Raw genomic sequence first — 20,984 nt, 5'->3', positions numbered from 1 at the left:
CCAAACTGAACTGCAATTCCTGCATGGGCATAATAAACCATCCAAGAAACCAAATTAATACTACTGAGCCCTACACTTCAAAAAGAACTGGTTGAAAGAAAGTAGGTAAGTGAATAATTAAACTGGATGCTAACCTCCACTTTCTCCAGAGGCACATTTTGTTGAGGAAAACTCGAATCCAGAAATAAAGACAGGGCTTTAGGTTTTCTGTTTCAGCACAAAGGACAGGAGATTCTAATTCCAGCTGTCCTTTTGTATGGGTAATATTCACACAGTGCTTTAGCCATGTCCTTACTCATCCAATTTAGTCTGTATGAGCGAAACATTAAAACTGATGGACACTAAAATTCTTTTCACATTGAAAACAGAAATAATTCTGCTCGGTGCTGTCACCACAGCACAATAAAATCTACTCCCATATTGCACTCTAAATTCTCTTCACACAACACTATATCTGCATGTTTTTCTCTAGGAACCCAAAATCAATAAGGGAATTGCTTCAATTTCCATATTACACATTTGTCTTCACAAATATCAGATTTACATGAACAGCTATGAATAGATTGTCACCGTGTCCTTTGATGGATCTTATAACTTAACTGAATTAAACTTGTCCAGAAGAGGGTAATTCATATACATCTTGTCCCTTGTCCTCACTCAACAAAAATTTTTTCTAATTATTTCATTATTTTCTAGTGATCCATTTGCATTTTTAACCAAAGTAGAGAGGAGGATGGGAGAACATGAGATCTTTTACACAGGCCTTTAAAAATAGGCAGCTACATGCTCCTGTGAACTTCCTTTATTGTACCAAGTGAACATTGTTTCTTATCAGCTAAAACTATACTGTCTTTAAAAAAGAAAAAGAAAATAGATGTGACAAGACAGAAATAACTAACATTTGTCACTTAAGCAAAAAAAAAAAAAAAATCAGCCACAACCTTACCAGCAAGGAATTCTGACGAATAGCCACGCTTGTCCTGTCAGCTCCATACACCTTGCAAAGCAGAGAGGAAACTCTTACAGAAATCAGTTGCAATGCTGAAATTGCCCAAGAGGAAACTCATGTGTCTTTTACAAGCCATGACTACACAAACCACAAGTCAGACATCAAAGCAAGTGCTAAAAGCCTTGCCCGCCAGAAGTGTTAATGTTAGAACCCAGACATGGAAATGGGATAGGAGATGCAAATAAAATATCAGAAATATTCCCAGATAGCTAATTTTTAATATTTTTTGTTTGTTTCCCAAATGAAAATTGCTTTGAAAAATGTACTCTCATGCATTCCTGAGCAGAGTCTTGTGGGAGACAGAAGAAATTATGCAATAGTCCCCATGACAAATGGCACTCTCAAAGCCTCAGCACAGCTTCTCTTGCTAACACATTCCTCAGAGCACAGCACCTCTCCAGTCCCAGTCTCCTGGGGGCCCCAGCGTTCACTCCTGAACCCCAAGGTGTGGTGGAGCCTGAACCCAGCCGCACCAAGGGCAGGGAGCCCTTGGGACAAAAGGAAAGACGGGACATGAAGTGCTGTCGGTTTGGTTTTTCTGGGTCATCTGCAAGGTGTGTCCCAGGAAACCCCATCCAAGCAGGGATGACAGCAAGATCTGCAGACAAGCACATGGATCTAATAGTTTCAGATCAACCATCTTTAGTTGCCACATTTCAACTAACCAACAGAGTGGTCAGCTAAAATTAACAACCCTGTTAAAAATAGGAGACAGATGCCTCTGTAAGTTTCATATTCACTAGGCTTGTGGGAAAAAGGAAATGAAAATTCAGGACCTTGTATTTTTGGGTACTTTTCTGGCTTATATATTCAACAGTTTTACCCAAACGTATGTGGACTTCAAGAATGAATAAACATCTAGCACAAATATCCAAGTAACTTTTCATTGCTCTATCTACACAGCTCTTATTTCACATATCACATTAGTCCATAAAGACAGAGCATGCACTCTGTTAAATTTCATCCTTCTTCAAAGAGATAGGCATTGCTAAAAATAAAGCAGGCCATCACATACTTTGAAATTATTTTTTCTTTTTTAACTTCCTGGAATATTACAGACCAGTTTCCTCAAAGCAGGATGGAGGGATACTGCTGCTTAGGGATTCTCCTGCATTTTCTCAGATCTCATTCCCTGTCACAGCAAAATTCCAGGATCCAGAGTCAGGTAAAGGAGATACACAGAGATCTCCATGCTTTACTATTCATGACACTGAAATTACAGTGCCACCTGTAGGACATCCAAAAAAAAAATTATTTTGGGTATTGCTGGTGCCACAAACACCAGTTATAATTATAGGGCTTTCTAGTAGTCTTGGCAGAAGTGTAGGAACATAAAAACAGATGACTCATATCAGACTACAGGGAGTTACTTGAAAGCTTCGTTCATATAGAGCAACATGCATCAGCACATCCAGAAGAAGATATTTTGCAACAAAGATGAACCTTTTGTGGAAGGAGGACATGCCAGCACGATGCATTCATAGTCCATCCATTTCAGGGCTTGTGCCAGCATAGGCAGGAGAGATCTGCCATATTGTCAACCACTTCCAGCTGAGAGAGACATCACCCTTGAATCTAAAGAAAGATTCCATTGTGGCTGCACACTTTTTGTTTATTTGTTTGTTTTTAACTTTTCCATTCTCAATTTAGTTTTTAACTGTGGACCATGTTAACCCAGTGCATCACATTTCATTGACTGGTATTTGCATTGCATTCATATGTTACTTTGCACCAGCATTAAAAAGCGCTCATATATCCTTCAAAATATGCAAAGGAACTTATTTTATGTTGCTTTCCCTTTTCTTTTTTTTTCCCTCTTTACCAAGAGAGTAATTTTCCACTTTTCTAACCCATAGCTAAGGCAATGTCTGTAAAGTCTTCTCTCCAATGTATCATTTCAAGACATAAGGTAAGACAAGAGTAAGCAGATGCACCTTTGTAGCCACATTTCCATTAATAACATTTGAAGTGGAAAGTACTCAACCGATTTACTTAATAGCTCTGTTGCTGCAAATGAGCTTAAAAAGAGAAGGTGTACAAAATGTTCAAGGGCAGTTTATGCTTAATGTTCAGCTGTGGTCAGAAGCAGAACAAAATAGTTTGACACATGAGGAAGGGAATAGTGAATAATAGAATGGGTTTAGGAATGCTTTTCTTTGGATCAATTGCAGTTTTGTGTGGAATATTACATAACATAGCCATCAGTGACACACACTAGAAAGAATCTGTAAGACTAAAGAGAAAAGAGTGAAAAGAATGGTCAAGAATTGCCAGGGGGAAAAAGCTCTTGTAGGAAGATGGATTTTAATACAAACAGTTATTTTAATACAAACAATGCATTGTAATGTGGCTTGACTGATAATGGATTCAACATAAATAGTTTAGATTATGATTTATATAGGGAAAATGCATCTCTTTCTCAGTCATGTAGAACAAAAAGGGAAGGAACAAACAATGAAAGGTGATAAAATGAAAAGAAGGAAGAGGATTCTCGGTGTTTGGACCTTTGGTACAGACTTGAAAATATTACTCTATGAAACAGGGCAAATAGTGATTTAGTATGTGTAGAGAGCGGTAAACTAAGTAGTTTCGAGAAATATTAGGTCAAAATATTCATGACAAATTTCACAGCATAAAAATATTATTCTCTTTGCTTTACTAGCTTCTTATGGGCACAGCAGTGGCAAAGAGTCAGAGACTGTCACTAACTTTTGAGGTTACAACACAGGAATAAAGATTGCAGTAGGATAAGTGATGCAGAATAAAAAGAAATTATCTATATAGTTGTCCAAATACAGGATGTAGAAATCACTAAGTTTCCACACAGGTAGTTATGGAAGGCTGGAGCAGAAAAAGGATGTTCTGAAGGGACTTCCTGCCAACATGGCTACAAGGACACAGGAAAACTTGCAGAGAGGAACAAAAAATATTTAGGAATTTCCAATTCCTGTTTCTCTGGCAAGCTGTCTGTGAGGAAATAAAGGATTGTTGTAAGCAGAAAAATCAGAATCATATGTATACCAGGGCACATATGAACATGAGGGCAGCTCACAGAGATGAGCGACACTTGGTGAAAGCAGGCAGGTCAAACTACTTTTCCATTGTGCTCCTAGCAGACTTCATTGGATTTCGGAATTGCACAGTATAAACATATTTGTGTAGTTAAAAATTCAAGACACAGCATCCGTCTTTTTTCCTTAAGCTGAACAAATGTTGTTACAGAAAAAAGGGAGAAAAAAATCCCCATATTTGCAGTTTATTTGCAATAAAATCCCATTAGACATTGCATTTTTTATTCAAAATGCTCCATGAGTGCTTGTTTCTTACCAGACAGGAAAGCAAGGTATCATCTGAACTTTCCTTTGCCTACTCAGACCACCAAGTAACCGACAAATGTACCAGGATGTATGGGAAATCTGCTGAAACTTATCACGCATCAACAAATCTATTGGCTGTATGACCCCTGTCACAGGCTGTATAGACCACAAGTGAGAAGAGATGAAACTCTGTCGACCAATATGATTCATATTTGCCAAACGCACCTGTTACAGGCAAACCAGGTGTTATCAGCACTTAACACTTACTTTATGGTTGTGCAAGCTACTGACTTGCACAACCATAAAGTTTTCCTTCTAAGCAGTAAAGATGTTCCAGTTTCCTCTGTGAGCTTTTTTTTCCATTTTACCTTGTTTCAGTTAATGAAGTGAATTTGAAATAGAGAGCTTTAACCAGTCTTTGAATGCTCCAGTGTTGAGAGAATGGTGGGAGTTCACACACATCACCTCCTCTCTACCCCAGATTAAGTCCCCGTTGTGGGAACATTACTGGCAAAATCAAAGGGGAGGAAATCAATTGTATATTTGCCTTTCCCACTTTGCTAAATCCCAGTGTGAGACTTTGAAAATAAAGTGCTGAAGGACAACATGAATCTGAAAGCCTTTGAGCAGGGAATCAGTACTCAGAGGCTCCAGGCCTGATTCTGGCACTGACTTTCCACCTGACTTTGGACCCCCTTCTTCCACAGCTTTACCTTCACACTTTTAAAGGAGGTACACAATAATTACCTGCATTGGAGGAATTTTATGAAAATTTAGTAATAAATTCCTCTTAAGTGTTTGGAGCTCCCCAGATAAACTGCTTCACAGGTTGGGAGCATTTGAGCTGCCTTTGTAAGGACAGCTCTATCGGAAAAGAGAAACACCTTTCAGTGGCCAGAAAACTGCTTAAACATTTTGAAAACAAACAGTTGCCAAAGTTAAGCATTAGACACTGGTTTTATTGTGGCATTATACTAAACAAGGACTTGAGCATCTGTACAGAATTCTAAATCCTACTCTTTGCTTCAAAATCGTTTCTTGCAGAACCTTATGCCACTGCTTTTCTTTCATCGTTGATAAAAAGCCCTCAGCAGTTCCAGTCACGTTGGTACTACTGCTGCTTGTTGTGGCTGTATATGTTTAAAATGCCTGCCAGAGAGTCTGCAACAGCTTCCCATTGAAAATGTTGACATGGATGGACACTTTTATCACTAACCCAGTGACAGGAACTGGGCGTTCCAGATGCACTGGGAATGTGGTGGGCTTGCAAGATGGCCAGCAAGCCGTAGGGATGGAAGCACAGCCAGAGACTGAAGGACATGATTATACCCCTCTTCTTGGTTTGAACCACATCTAAACGCTGTATCCAGTTTGGAGCACACACCCCACTGCAGGAGAGATGGTGACAAACAAACAAGCTCAGCAGGGGACACCGAGATGGTTGGAGCTGGACGATTGGTGCAAAGTTGAGGGACTGTGACACTTCCAACTTGGAGCAGGGACAGCTCCAGGGGCCCTCTAACAGCAGCCCTCCACTCTTATGGGGCGATCAGCGAGACTATGGAGATGGGCTCTTCCTGATGGTCCACAGCAAAAGGCTGAGGCACAAGAAGCAGAAGTTGAAAGAGGAGGTGTACAGACAGAATTAAAAAACCCCTTCCTTCCCTATGAAGACAGTGGGACCAGTCACCCAGAGAAGCTTTTCAAGCCCTGATAGGATCGAGCCCTGAGGGAGTTGGTTTGAGCTCCCAGCTGAGCCTGCCGGAGCTTGGACTGAGGCCGCCTGCTTGGGTGGTGCAATGAGCCTGCCATTCTTTGTTAGTTCCAAACCTCCTTCTGACCAGCATATCACCCAAAAACCTGCTGAGAAAATATTAAAATGTCTTCCCAGAAGAAGATAGACGCATATATTTTCAAAAAGCAAGATATGTATGAATACAAACACAGGTTTAGAGCAATCTGTGGCTTGTACACATGTGTAAAATTCCCTGTTAAAATCCAGCCATAAATTATTATTGTTAGAGATATGCTAATGAACCAAGACAATGCAATTTCAAAACGTATGCTCTGTTAGAAGTTATCTTCTCTCACCATGAAAAACATCCTTCTCCTTCATTCATCTATTTCAACTATTTCTGCCAAGATATCAAAAGATTTAAAGTATATTTTTTCACATACAAAAAAAGGGATAAGGCCCTTATCAAACTATTTGATATTTAAAAAAATATTCAGGAAAAGAGGAAAGTTGTTGGATGTTACTTGAGAAGAAAAACCTTAAAAAGGAAAACTTATGAACAATATGCATGTTTTCTGTATTCTTGCTCAACTGTTTCTATTCCAATTGCAAGGTCATTCAGCAAAAGCAAAAATTAAAAATAAAAAAAAATTATTTCTTGAAAATGAAAATATCTTAAACTGTTTGAAATTCTTCTAAAACACCCCATATTATTTTCACATATCTTAAATCTATTTTTTCAAATAGTTCTAGGGTTGTGCTCTGAGATTTCTAAGGCTAGCCCATCTACTTTCTTGTAAAGAACCTAAAAGAGGATGTCCCATTCCAGTTGCAATATAAATAGATAAAAAGCCAATGCAGCCATTGACTTATGTTATTAATGTCAACAATCTAGCAGCCATTCATCAATAAACTTTTATTCCTTTATATACAAGTCATCAGGAGTGCATTGAATTCAATGATACCAGAGGGTCACATGAGTTACACCTAAATTCAAACACTGCCATGGTATAGCTATGTGAAATTCTCAGTCTTCAAAAATTCATAACATGCAGAAGATCAATTTTTAAGACATTGGTAAGAAAAGCCTGTCATGCTATGTTTTTGTTGTTTGGGTTTTTTTGCTGTTTGCATGTTTATTTATCAAATAGTGCCTTTTCAAATTATACTAATATTAGGTATATGGACATCATCTAAATTCATTTCAGTTAACTGAATTTGCCCAAACAAATTCTCTCCCTCATTTTCCGTACAGGCATTCCCTCTGGGCTGAGCTTACTGCTGAGCTCACACCTCTGAGGGTCAAAGGAGGTCACACAGCAACACCAACACATTCTGCAGGAAGAGCAACAGCCTCAGCTGCATGTTTGCCATTTCTCATCAGTATTTTCTGCTGAGGTTGCAAAGTATTCACAATTGCTGCTTCCTCCTCCTCTCTCTTCCTCCCCACAGCATTCAACCCAGGCCCAGCAACAAACTTTGCAGGTGAGGACACTGAAGGCTGCTCTCCAGTCATCCTTTCTGCCCAGCTATCATGTGTGCCCTTACTCCACTCCCCCAGGTTATTTGCATTTTTCATGCTCAGTAGTCATAATAATAAGGCAAGAGCAGGGAATAAAAGCATTTTGCAATACATCTTAGTAAACGTTTGAGTCACTGTGGTCTAGTGGTTAAAATCTCCATCTGTTTTGAATAGGCTCTTATGTTAACACCTAAGCACAAGGCTTAAAGAAATACATTTGGGACTCATTGTTCTTTTTTTACCAAGACTTCTTTTTTTCCCCCCTAAGTTCACATGTTCCTTAGCAGAGAATTTCACCTTGGTAAAATCTCGGGTTTGGAAAGCTCCAAATAGCATAAGGAAAACAGCTCAGTGTTAAACCCACAGTGTACATGAGGAATGTAACAATGTTAGGGCTGGATTGCACCCTGACTAAACAAAACCATAAAAGCCTGAGAACTTGTGACACGTCTACCAACACTTCTGCATCACTAATGACAGCAATTCTGTGCAAAGGTGCTGAAGCCTCCCATGCAGGCACCGATGAGGATATCCCACCTGGTTCTCCTTTGTAGTAAGAGTGATTGCTTAACCAGCTCTCAGAAAGGCAATCCTTGATTAAGAAGACAATATTAAGAAGACAATAAGGTATCTATGGTTTGTCAACTCTAATTTTCAAACTCATCACCACAAGCAACCATTTATTTTCCTTTTATACCAGAACTGACTGCTGTTGGGCACCCCTGAAAGCATCTTGGCTAAATAGGGAGCTCTTGGAGAAACTCAGTGGAAAAAAGAGAGTTATTGACCTCTGGAAGAAGGGGTAGGCAACTCAGGAAGAATACAAGGATGTTGTTAGGTCATGTAGAGAGAAAGGAGGAAGCTCAGCTAGAATTCAGTCTGGCCACTGCTGTGACAGATAATAAAAAGGGGTTTTAGAAAAACATGAACAATGAAAGGAGGGTCAAGGAAAATATCCCTCCTTTATTTTATGCAAAGGAAACATTGCCACCAAGGATAATGAAAAGCCTGAGGTACTTAATGCCTCTTTCCCTCAGCCTTTAGCAGAAAGACCAGTTATCCTCAGGGCAACCAGGCCCCCAAGCTGGTAGACAGACTCAGAGAGCAGAGCAAAAAGGCTGCAATCCAGAAGGAAGTAGATAATGATCAGTTGAGCCACTTAGACACAAGTCTGAAGGGCTGGAGAGGATTCACCCAAGGATACTGGCTGGTGGAAGGACTTGCCCAGCCACTCTCCAACATTCATCCTCAGTCCTGGTTAACCAGGGAAGTCCCAGATGGCTGGATATCAAATGTGATGCTCATCTACAAGAAGAGTTTGAAGGAGGATCTAGGGAACTACAGCTTGTCAGCCTGACCTTGGTGCAAAGGCAGGTCACAGGGCAGATAAACCTGAGTGAAAAAACACAGCAAGTACAAGACAACCAGGGGATCAGACCCAGCCAGCAGGGGTTTAGGAAAGGCATATCCTGCTTGAACAACCTGATCTCCTTTTATGACCAAGTGTCCCAGCTGCTGGAGGAGGGAAAGACTCTGGATATAGTCCACCTGGCCTTAAGCCTTTGGTACAGCCTCCCACAGAATTCTCCTGGAGGAAGTGCCAGCCCATGGCTTGGACAAGTGCACTCTTCACTGGGTTAAAAACTGGCTGGATGGCTGGGCCCAGACAGTGGTGGTGAATGCAGTTACATCCAGCTGTAGGCCAGTCACAAGGCCCAGTTACTCTGGGCTCAGTGCTGAGGCCAGTCCTGTTAAATACCTGTATTGGCTATCAAGTGCACCCTCAGTCAGTTCATGGTGACACTCAGGCAGGAGTGTTCATCTGCTGGAGAGCAGGAAGGCTCTCCAGAGGGATCTGGACAGGCTGGATCAAGGGGCTGAGGCCAGGTTCAACAAGGCCAAGTTCTAAATTCTGCCCTTGGGTCATGACAACCCCAGGCAGTGCTAGAGGCATGGGAAAGAGTGGCTGGAATGTGGCCCAGGAGAAAAAGACCTGAAGGTGCTGGTCAGCATTGGCCAAACATGGCCAAACTGGCCACCAGCTGTGCCAGATGGCCAAGAAGGACAATGACATCCTGGGCTGTGTCTGTCAGGAATAGTGTGGCCAGCAGGAGCAGGGCAATGATTGTCCCCTGTACTCACCACTGGTGAGACCTCACTTTGAGTGCTGTGCCCAGTTCTGGGCCTCTCACTTCAAGAAGGACATTGAGGGGCTGGAGCATGTCCAGAGGAGGGCAACAAAGCTGGTAAAGGGTCTGGAGCAAAAATCTTGTGAAGAGCAGCTGAGAGAGCTGGAGGTATATAGCCTGGAGAAAGGGAGGCTCTACAACTCCCTGAAGGGAGGGTGTAGCCAGGTGAGGATTGGTCTCTTCTCCCAGGGAACCAACCACAGAACAAAAGGAAAACCCTCAAGCTGCACTGGGGATGTTCAAGTTGGACATTAGAAAGAATTCCTTCCCTGAATGGGTGGTTAAGCACTGGAATGGGCGGCCCAGGGAGGTGGTGGAGTCGCTACCCCTGGAGATATTCAAGAAATGGCTGGAAATGGCACTTAGTGCTGTGGTCAAGTTGACAAGCTGTTGTTTGGTCAAAGGTTAGATTCAACAATCTTGGAGGTCTTTTCCAACCTTAATGATTTTATTTGGTGAAAGCACCAAGGTGCAAGCCCTTGTCAATGAAGCAGATAAAGAGTCTTTTCACTGTCCTCCACCCCTGTCGCCAACATGACTCAGTGACATTACCACACATGTCCTTTGACAGTTCAAGAAGAGCTTGGAACTCCTCAGCCCCACTGCTACTCCTACTCATTTGTTCCACCACTATAAACAAATTCTGAAACCCAAAAACTTGTTATGTGAGGCTTAACAGCATTGCAACAACCTCTTCACATGTATTAAAAGTTCCAACAGCTCCCGTTATAGAGGAATCCCGTCTGCTCAAAAAAAAAAGATGGATGGGAACAAAGGTGAATGGTTACACACAGAGTGAAAAATAATGAGTGAGAAGGCAAGAGAGATGTAATTAAACAAGCCAGTGGTACAGATTCCCACTTTGCTACACCTTTCTTCCAAGAGCCTGCACCAGTTCTGGGCTGCAAAGTTTAAAGGACCTTTGAAACTTAGAAGAGCACCATATCCCTTGAGGAGCTCTCCATAGATTCCCAGGCAGTCACTGCTTACCAGGACACCCATCCACCTGGTCTTACAATTTCAGGTCTCTAAGACACTTTACACATTTTCTCCAGTGTCACCACTTAAAAGAAGTTCTTTTGCTGTAATTCAACCTGCTACAACATCTGTAACCACATCTGTAATTTCCCTGGTTCTTCTCAGAGTCAGAAACTACTGAATGCCCTTTGGGTGTTCTTGATTGTCGTAGTCCTTGGCACAGCACCCCTCCACCTGCCCTGTGCCACCTTCCTGCTAGCACAGAGGTTTGTCCTAAACACCCACATCAAAATTGCTCCCAAGGCTGACACAGAAACAGTACTGCAAGTTCAAGCCACTTCCCAAAGCTGGAAACTACAGCAGGACTCTGCAAGTGAGGTCACAGGTGGTGCACAAGGCTGAGAGGCCCCTTGCAAGGCTTCACAGCACTAGCAGCATCTCCAGAATTAAAGCAAGTTGGCATTGCAAGACAATGCAATATTGTAGAGAATAAGGTACATGTGCCTATTTCACCCTCAGATCTTTCTAGAGAGCTTGACTCAAGACTGCTACGTAAAAAGAAGTATGGATAATCTGGGTGTCCAAAGGGGATGCAGAGAGGAAGTATTTGTATCTTCAATAACAAGCTGAAGAAATGTGATCTCATGGATTATTACTTTTTCTTATTTACTTAATTATATGCCATACTTGGAGAGGAAATGAAAGTAGCATTTTTATGTAGTGCTCAAACTGTGTCAGAAGAAAGGTGAAGTGGAAATTAACAGAGCGCAGGAAAAGAGCCAGAATAGAGACAATGTCAAGTGAAGTCTCCATGAGGAATTCTGCCATTCCACAGTCTGGGGACATCCTGAAGGAAGATTTGCAGAGCTTCATTGTATGAAGAGCTTAATTTCTCAAGAGCTTGTCCTTCCATAAACTTTTCTCTTTGCTTTTTGAACCATTTATACATTCAGCAAAATGAAATCCACACTAACTCCCACAATTTAATTTTGCAGTGTGTGAAAAAGTACTTCTTTATTCTTTAAATTTGCTGCCAGTTTTGTTGGGGTTTTTTTGTTTGAGTTTTTTTGAGGTACTTGTTGTGGCTTTTTGTTTGTATTGTTTTAACAAATGGTGCATACTAGTTTTCCTGTGGAAAATGGGTACTCACTGCCACTTTGTAACCATCTCTGCAGCGTGAAGAGGGTCCCATGGAGAGTTGGCGGAGTAACAACAATCCCACCAATGTGGCTACATGTAGTTCCACTTTATTTTGCCACTTTGGCATATTTATCATCCTCTATACACTGTCTTACACCACTAATGCTTAATGCTCATTGGTTAAGTAGCCGTATTCACGCATACATGTTAATTACTGATTGGTTGTCACGCTATAAGCATTTTTAGCTAAGGTGTGCCAAATTAGCAGTTCCCACAACATGCTTGGCATCTGGTCTCATCTTGGCACAATGCTCACTCTTCTTTTTTGTATCTATTCGAGGACAGTACATGGTCTGTCTTGTTCCAAGGACAACACATGGTCTTCAAAGTAACTCTGTAATCTGCAGGCCAGGGTTGCCCAGTTCTTGTAGGAGAATAGCATGTCCTTGTTCTGCTAAGAATCCTTCTACAGTGGTGGTCATAACTGACAGACCTCTTACATTACTTCTCAATCCTTTTTTTCAAGCTGATGAATCCTAGTGGACTGAAACCCTAGTTCCCCTTTTCCATACTTTGTTTCCAGCCTTTGCTTCCCATTGTTTAATTAGCTGTTAGCCCACAAAAGAGCTGTAGCTGCCTTAGCTGTCACGAGCCTTTGGCTAGAGCCCTGCCAAAAGGTGTCAGGAAATCCAAGCCTGCTGCAGTGATACACACATAGACAAGCAGTGCATCAGGATACCAACGATGAATTCACAGAGCAAAGTGTGCAGTGCCAAGGATCTGCCATGCACACAAATAAAAGATCACCAGTGGTCCAGTCTCGTGGACTGATTAGCAGTGCAGTCCTGGAGCACATCTGGTTAATTTTATTCTAAGGATGCTTCTTTTGTATAATGCAAGATCTGTCTGCCATGTGAACTACAGCAGGGTAAGTGGGGATAATCTGGTGGCTGGCTTCAGAAGTGCACTCCTTGTCTGAATTAACACACCTGTGTCAAAACATCCCCTATCAACTGGATACACCTTCAATGCAGGTTGGCTCATAAAACCAAAGAATGCTGGATTTAGGAAGAGCATCATCTTTACGCCAAAAAAACCCCAAAATCAGTATGTCGCCCTTGATACATATGAATCCACCTGTTGTAATTTGCCTCTTCTTTTTCCTCTAGTACTAATTCAGCCAATAAATTACATGCCACAGTCTTTTTTAGCATTTCCTTTTTCCAGTTGCTCTAGAATTCTCCATGAACACTGATGGCTTCTTTTACTAGTTTGTTTTAAAATTCATTCTTGTAGTGGTTCACTTTGGGACAGCTCTTTAGTTTCCACCACCGAAAAAAAAAAGGTTTTCTCTTGAAACATCTAGTACAAGCTCACATAATACTATTTCTTAGTCTTATCATATTTTCCTACATCTTTTATAATCCAAACAGTATCAAAATCTTTCTCTGGTTTCTGTTTCTAATAATCTGAAAGGATTTTGCTGTGACTTCCTCCTCAGTCCATTTTTTATGACTTTAGTGATCAAACCAAAAATACAAAATATTTACCAGAACTTTTGGTCTTTTCCATTCTTATTATATTGGATATGACTCCCAATTTTTGGAAAAAAAACAAAAAAACAAAAAAAACCAAACACCTTCTTATTTCTAACAGACTGCTGTAATTTTTTGTTTGCACACACCATCTTTGCCATATTATTTTTTTTAATCTTTCTTGACATGGATACATATTTACTCTTAGTTTCTACTAATAGCACAATTAAAGAGCCTTGATGCCATTTCAAATAGCTTGTCCTTTAAGCTGTTTCTCTTATTTTTCTCTGAACACACTGTCACATCATTTAGTCCACTTTTTAAAGTTACTTGATTTCTTAACTACCAGATTGATGCTGAATTTGAAGTCAGTGTGGTTCCTACATTTGTTTAACTTCATAAAGATGAGATATATAATGTTTTCATTGTCATTCCCCTTAACATCTGCCATATGGAATATAAATTTTATCCAGGATGTTTTTTTGGTGGTTTTTTTTTTTTGATAAGCACTTCCTGCTAAACAATCTTGATAACAAAAAAGTTTTTGTTCATCATCAAAAAAAAAGATCCCTACATATTAAGTACTGATGTTAGTATTCTCAGAAATCCTGAGGTGGAAGATTAACAGTAATAATCAAAGTAACAATAACAGTTTCACCCCAAAGCCAAGGCAGGGGCCAGGGAGGCTGCAGGACATTGCTGCCTCACACTCTGGGGCTGGTGACACCTGGCAGGAGGGGACAGGGTCAGGCTCTGCTGGGAAGCAGCACCATGCCCCAGCCATATGCAGAACATCTGCTCATCTCTCCTGCTAGGAAAACCTACTTGTTTGATAAATACTAGGTTGCATGCATACATTAAGCATACATTTGTACAGCAGTGAACTTACAAAAGCCTTCCTTTCCCACCCCTTAGGCTGTCTGCCAGAAACACTCAGCTATAAGTTTCTCCACAGACTAACCCCACATTAAAAATCTGAACCAGTATGACCCAGCCTTCTGCGGCCATGGGGTGTTTAACCATTAACTACTTGTTGGACCACAGCAGATTTCTATCAATCAGCACTTTTCCTGGTCCAGCCACTGCACTAAGGTTGCATGAAGCACTGGTTTAAAGAGCAGAATGTGACAGCTGATGCAGTACCCTGCTCCAGCAGAGCTAAGCAGGGATCTAGGCTTGCCTGCAGGACTCAGGATTCAGTGGGATGCTCCTTGGGACTTTTTATCCTCTGAGAGGAGATAAGGAGAGTCTAAAAAGATACCTAGTTCCTGTGCATGACTGCAGGAACTCCACCTAACATAAGCATTGTAGAAGTTGGTAATATGGAACTGCATTCATTTGTGCAAAATGTTAGTGACTACAGATGTACAAGGTATTAAATCAATCACTAGTTATAACCAATTTTTAATCCCAAAAGTGGTAGTCAAATTAAATATTTAAATTTCCTTTTCCAATCCTGCCTTATCACATATTTCTCTTTTATTAGAGAAACTCAAAGGGAACATTACATATAGCTTAAAAGCTTTTAAGAACTAGGTATGAAGATATTTTAGAAGAAATGCCAATATAAATCTGACTGCACCAAAATCTGTCAGAGATAACAGGTTCATTTCAATGATTATACCCATCAGAGGCTCCCCCACCCACAGCTATCTGCTCAGCTTTCTGCTGCAGAAGGTGACAGCAGTATGGGCACCTTGTCCCCAAAGACACAGTGTTCTGTACATACACAATGGAGCAGGTAGTGGAAACTCCACAAAACACAAACCCTAAGCCTCTCTTTACACAACTTTTCCACACCACAGCTCAAACCCTTTCCTTCCCCCTCCTCCAGTAAGGAAAACTGTGCATTCTAATCCACAAGAGAGAAATATCCAACTGTATTTTTTTTCTCAGGGCTAATTTGCAGACTTAATTTTTTCAAGTTCTTCACTAAATACAGTTCAGCTGAATCCTCTGCAGGCACAGAAACCCCATCAGGCACAGGTCATTTCAAAGACTGAGTAATGGCTGGTGACCACTGCCACGCACCACTGAATTAGCCACAGTGACAGAATAGTTAAGAGATTGACAGCAGGGAAGATAGTCCAGCTGCAGAAAAGCACTGTTTTACAGTTCAAGGCCTTTCCATTCCCATTCCCTCATTTGCTTTGCAGTGCTGAGCAAGCTTGGTTTACCTCTGTCTCAGTTCCTCAAATCATCCAAGGAAAGCAATGGCTGTTCTCTCCTGCAGATGGAAGTGTGGTGAAGGGCAGATGTAAATCCACAAAACACTGGGGAACTTCTCTACCCAGATGTGGGGATTGCAGTCCCCAGTCAGCACCCAGAACAAGTACTTGTTGTTAAATGCCAGCTGAGATCTATCCACCTCATTAACAGCAGCAATGAGCCTTTCAGTACAGGAAATAAAATTATGTAAAGACTCAAAATTCCTGACCAAACCCTCATGATTTTAAGTTAAGAAAGCTGATAGCAATGCCATAGTTACAATGAAACAGAAGTCAGCTTTCAGAACAAGAACAGGAGGTTCTCTCTCACAGAAACAACTCTGGTCCAGGGGCTACCAGTGCTCCAGTCTTCACATAACAGCATTAGTGCTGATGCGTTCCTGACAGCCATTTTCTTAGGGTTATGTACAACATCTGCTTGTGAAGTCTGACAGCAGAGCCTAAGGAAAAACTAAACTTTTTAAACCTACCCATCCTTTTCCTATAGAAAGCCCCCAGCTTCCAGGCACTTACAGAGGAACCTTCCCATCTTTTTTTTTTTTTTTTTTTGCAGAGCAGCCACATGATGGAGTGGAACCTGTGTGTTCAATTCTAGTTTCATGACATGCAATCTCAAGAAAACTCTTCCTTTTACCCCACCATTTAAAACATTCAGACATTGCTAGACAGTGAGGAAGTTTCCTCGACTTACATAATGCTTTCCCTTCTCTTCCTCTTCCCTTACATCCTCCAAGCTGGTGAAGCAGAGGACCTGGGCAGAGCTCCAAGAAGAGTGCAGTAGGAAGAGCAGTGATTCTCGCTACCTTCTTACCAGTTGTGCTACAGACCTCCCAGATTTGAGCAGGAGATGAAGTGAGCACCAGACTTTCTCTACCATGTGGGCATGCTCCTCATCAGAGTCTATTACACTTCTGCTCAGTGAGTCTCTTCAGAGAGACAGAAAGAAAAGACAACAGAAAGAAAAGTCAAACACAAATGCTGACTTTACTTTCTTTCTTCAGATTTACTGACATCCCCTTTTCTCACTCTTCAGTTCCAAGAAATGTGGTTTACCTGCCGAGCTTACTTCAGTTCCAGGAACATCTGGGGCTGAGAAGCGACCAATCATGCAGAGCAGATACTTTTCCCAAGCTACTTTTCCATCAGCCTAGCTGCAGCAGAATCAAAGTTGCAAGTGTGACAACCAAGTGGGGAGAGAAGCTCTGGGAGTTTGTTCTGGCACAGGCTGGGAGGACTGGAAGAGCACTGACGTAACGAGACCTATATAAGGCTTTGTGACAACCAGCAGTTGTCTCAGTGGCTTGACAAGTATCAGTTGTATTTACTCTGGCTGAGGTGTTGCTATCTGCAATAGAAATTCAGCTTTCCTATGGCTGCTTCTGAATTCAGCATTCATGAAACAGCCAACACCCTTGGTCAGGATTAAGAGCTCATCATGGTAGATACTAGGTAGATAAAGAAGATGACATCATCCCATCCCAGAGACTTGGCAGAGATAAAGAGGGAGTAAGATGATGACAAAGTACCTGGAAAGTGAAAAAACAAATCCAACCATGCCCCCTCTTGGCCTCTATCAAAGTAATGATTATGTGTAAAGCCCTGACTGTATGCATATACATAAATAAAAATCAAGACTCATACTCAGCACCAGGAAGTTGTTTAGCTCAAGTCTGCAAACTCCTGCCTATAATAATCTTCCAGCTTTCTGACTGGAGCCAAGAAAAGGGTTTAGCATTTTTCCTCTTCTCTAACCTAATGCTATTTGTAAATGTGTTTTTCCTCTCTCCTATCTTTCCAGTTGGTTTAATTTATGTAGACATGCCAGTGTGGTAAATTTCATGCCTATAATTTGTGGCTTCCTGACTTAGGGATGGTTCTGAAGTAATTCTTATGCGGCTATTCCTCCAGCTGGATGTTTACACACATATACACTGTGCATAGCTTCTACTTATGTGCATGAGCAAGGGTTCTGCATGCTTCACATAACTTTTCAGAGTCTACATGTGTTTCTGATCATGACAACACATCGAAAATATGTGCCTACAAAACACATTTTAAATGTATTTATACAACACAGTATGTACTTACCCTTGAGGTGTTTTCTATATATAGAAAAGCTGAAAATTAGGCCTCCTGTTCTCATTTTTTCCCTTTAAGTTCTTCTCTTGCTATTCATTGTATCCACGTTTCCATTACCGCTCAGCTATGCACTATTTTTCACTGGCATGAAATCAATCTAACCTGAATTCTGATAACACACATGCACATGATAAAGCATGAGACTATCCCCTAAGGAGATATCTGGACATTCACATTTCAGTCAATTCAAAATCAACAGTGATGGTGTGGGAATGACCATCAGCTCCATGTCAGCTGAGACCAGGTCTCATAAGCCTTCAAGGTATCAAAAAGTATAGTTACAAATATCAGTGCTCATTGTCACCATATTGAACAGATATGCACTTTAAATTTCTTAAAATAAAAAAAAGTAAATCTAATAAATTCTGTCTTGTTTTTAATGGTTTTAAACAGTGATTTAGCTCCAAAATCCTTTTTTTAATTTGCTTGTTTTAGCTTGCAGATGAGGCCTAACAAGCCATTCTGTTTCCTTCCAGATGTCAAACCTGAATGTGTTAATAAGAATTTTCACATCTGAATCTTGCAATAAGCTACACGAAGCATAAAAAGTCAGTCACCCAATTGGCCCCAAATAGGAAACACAAAGAGCCATGGCTAGTTCTTGATTGGCCCACACTTCTGAAAATATTCACTCTTCTAGGACTTTACAGTATGAGAGTTAAACATTACTTTCTCCACCATGACCTTCCTTTTCCTAAGGCTGAGATGCAGGAAGGGAAGGCAGGCAGGCTGCAGCAGCCCTGGGACCTGCACTCACAACTTGTCAGCTCTCAGTTAACAGCTACAGACACCTCTGGGGTGGCCTTCCCCCAGTGAGGAAATACAAAACAGGAATGACCACAGCCTAAAGATGGTAACACTTTAAACTAGATGAGTTTAACAAAATGACTATGTGTGTTCTGCAGCCTTTGGACTAATCTTATAAACTTGAGCAGTTCTAAAAGTCAACAGTGCTACATAAATGTATTCACATGCTGATAGCTGCCTGCAGGACCAAGACCTAAATTGAGTACATTCTACAAACCTCATTATTGTCTGTATTTACAGAATATGATCTATCTGACATATGTATGTTCCCTTTTTGTCATCATTATCCTGAATGGATTTTTATTTATGTGCATGACTAGACAGGCTGTGTTTTTATGAATACCAGCATTCATCCACAGAGAACAATAAAACATCTTTCTCCCACAGCAAAAGTTTGTCTGGGAGCAGAGACCTACACGGCTCAGCCAAGCAGTCAAATGCCACAAAAAATCCACTTAGGAAATAATGTAAACAAACAATTTCCAAAGGACTAGTACAGCAGGCTGTGATACACAATCTGCTTGCTGTTACAGACAAGTACATTTTTACCATTCAGAATGTTTTCACAATCTATTTGAAATAAGAAGAAAGAGAGGGCTGAGAGGACTAGAAAATCCAACCAGGGTTAGCGACCACTGAAAAACCCTCAGCAGCCCAACCAGTTGAGTAATTCCTGCAGTGCTCTCCTACAGCAGAGTCACACAGATAAAAGCCCAATGGCACCACCAGTCAGACAGCAAACGCCAGCTGCTCACACAATAATATTTGAAAAAAAGGTTAGCAGGACCTGGAGCTGCTGCCACCCTTTCCTGCAGTGGGAGGAGTCCAGTATGAAAGACAGACAATGGGAAGATAAACACCTCACTCTGGATGTCTCTTAGAGCCAGTTGGTCCCCAAACACACTCTGGACTACATTAAGTCTCACCCATTAACTTTCTCTTCCTAAAGAGAATGCTGGACCTGCTGATAGGATCATTAGGAAGAGTTAAGTACTGACAAGGAGCAGTTTTGGATAGTGAGGAAGCCGAAGGGCATATGATGGTATGTTTGAAAGAGAAAGGCTAAAGCATGTCCTGAAAGCACAACTGTTCCTAACAAGTGTCCCTGTGCTGGCTCTGTGTATCAGAAGCTAGTTCTAGAGCCAGTCAGGTATGCAAGAGGCAGAGACTGATGGTAAAAATAAATAATTAATGAACAATTTCAAGCCAAAAGCCATTGGGAATATTGGTTTTGTTCCCCAAAACATTTACTGTGCTTGAGCCTTGTTTAAAGCCTGGAATGGAACTTCAGACCACTGTTTTCCCCAAATTTTATCTAAATCCATAATTTTTGGGGGAAAAAAATGCAACAGCAATTTTAAGTCAAATTATCTTCTAATCAAATTGAGGACCACTTTATCTAGTTTCTTCCATTCTGCTAAACAAAGTCTCTTATATTAAAAATTAAATTCAGAATAATCCACTTTTTCTGTTCATTCTGATGATGGTTTTTCAGGAGAATAAATAGTTTTTTATCAGAAAAGAAATAGAAATAAAACATTTTTAGAAGGTTAAGTGGCGCCTAATAGTCTACAATCCAACAAGTTAAGCAAACAAAGAGAAGGGCAAACCCTACCTTGTAAATAAGGCAATTACAAACTTAGTTTCTACACTCTGGAATGAAGCCAAGATCTACGTGTGAAGGACTCAGAGGAAAATCTGTTGTAAATTCCTTCAAGTGAAAGTCCCTATTTAAAAGGCAGAGAACACATTTTAGAAAGGTCATGAAGTCACAGCAGTTGTTTGGGTTTTTTTCAAAGCACAAGTCTAAATGAAATTTGACTTCTTTTTATAAAGGCAGAGATACACACAGCTGCACTTGAAGTGTAACCCTGACATTAGAAGGAGAATGGCAATGATTAAAAATGGTTTTGCACTGAACCTTTGTAAGTACTTCAAATACCTACTGAATAGGAACTGCAATGATTGTGAAAATTTATTCTTATATATTCTCTGTTTAAAGAAAAGAAAAAAAAAAGAGAAATATACCTCATATAGGCATAAAATGAGAAGTTACACAAAAGCTGTTTCAGTAAACTTTCACTTGAGCCTGGTTTTATCATCTTTCTAGGTAAGGGGGCTGTGTGAACAGGGAAATATGGCAACAGCAGACCCATTTTCCTTGACTATAGATTGTAAGTCCAAGCTCTTTGGAAGGTTTTTAGCAAAGGTAAAAGACTGAATCTGAAAGACAGAGCTCACAAGTCATGCTATTCCATCTCAAATATTATGGTTGAATAGTTTAAACAGAATTCAGTGCATGGGTATATACATTCACCTACAGGCATACACACACGTAAATACTTTTATACTTACATAAAGCTCAGGCAAATTCCACTGAAACTA

This window comes from Molothrus aeneus, chromosome 3, assembly GCF_037042795.1.
Source record: "Molothrus aeneus isolate 106 chromosome 3, BPBGC_Maene_1.0, whole genome shotgun sequence".
In the NCBI taxonomy this organism is placed as follows: domain Eukaryota; kingdom Metazoa; phylum Chordata; class Aves; order Passeriformes; family Icteridae; genus Molothrus; species Molothrus aeneus.
Note: the sequence above shows the minus strand (reverse complement) of the source record.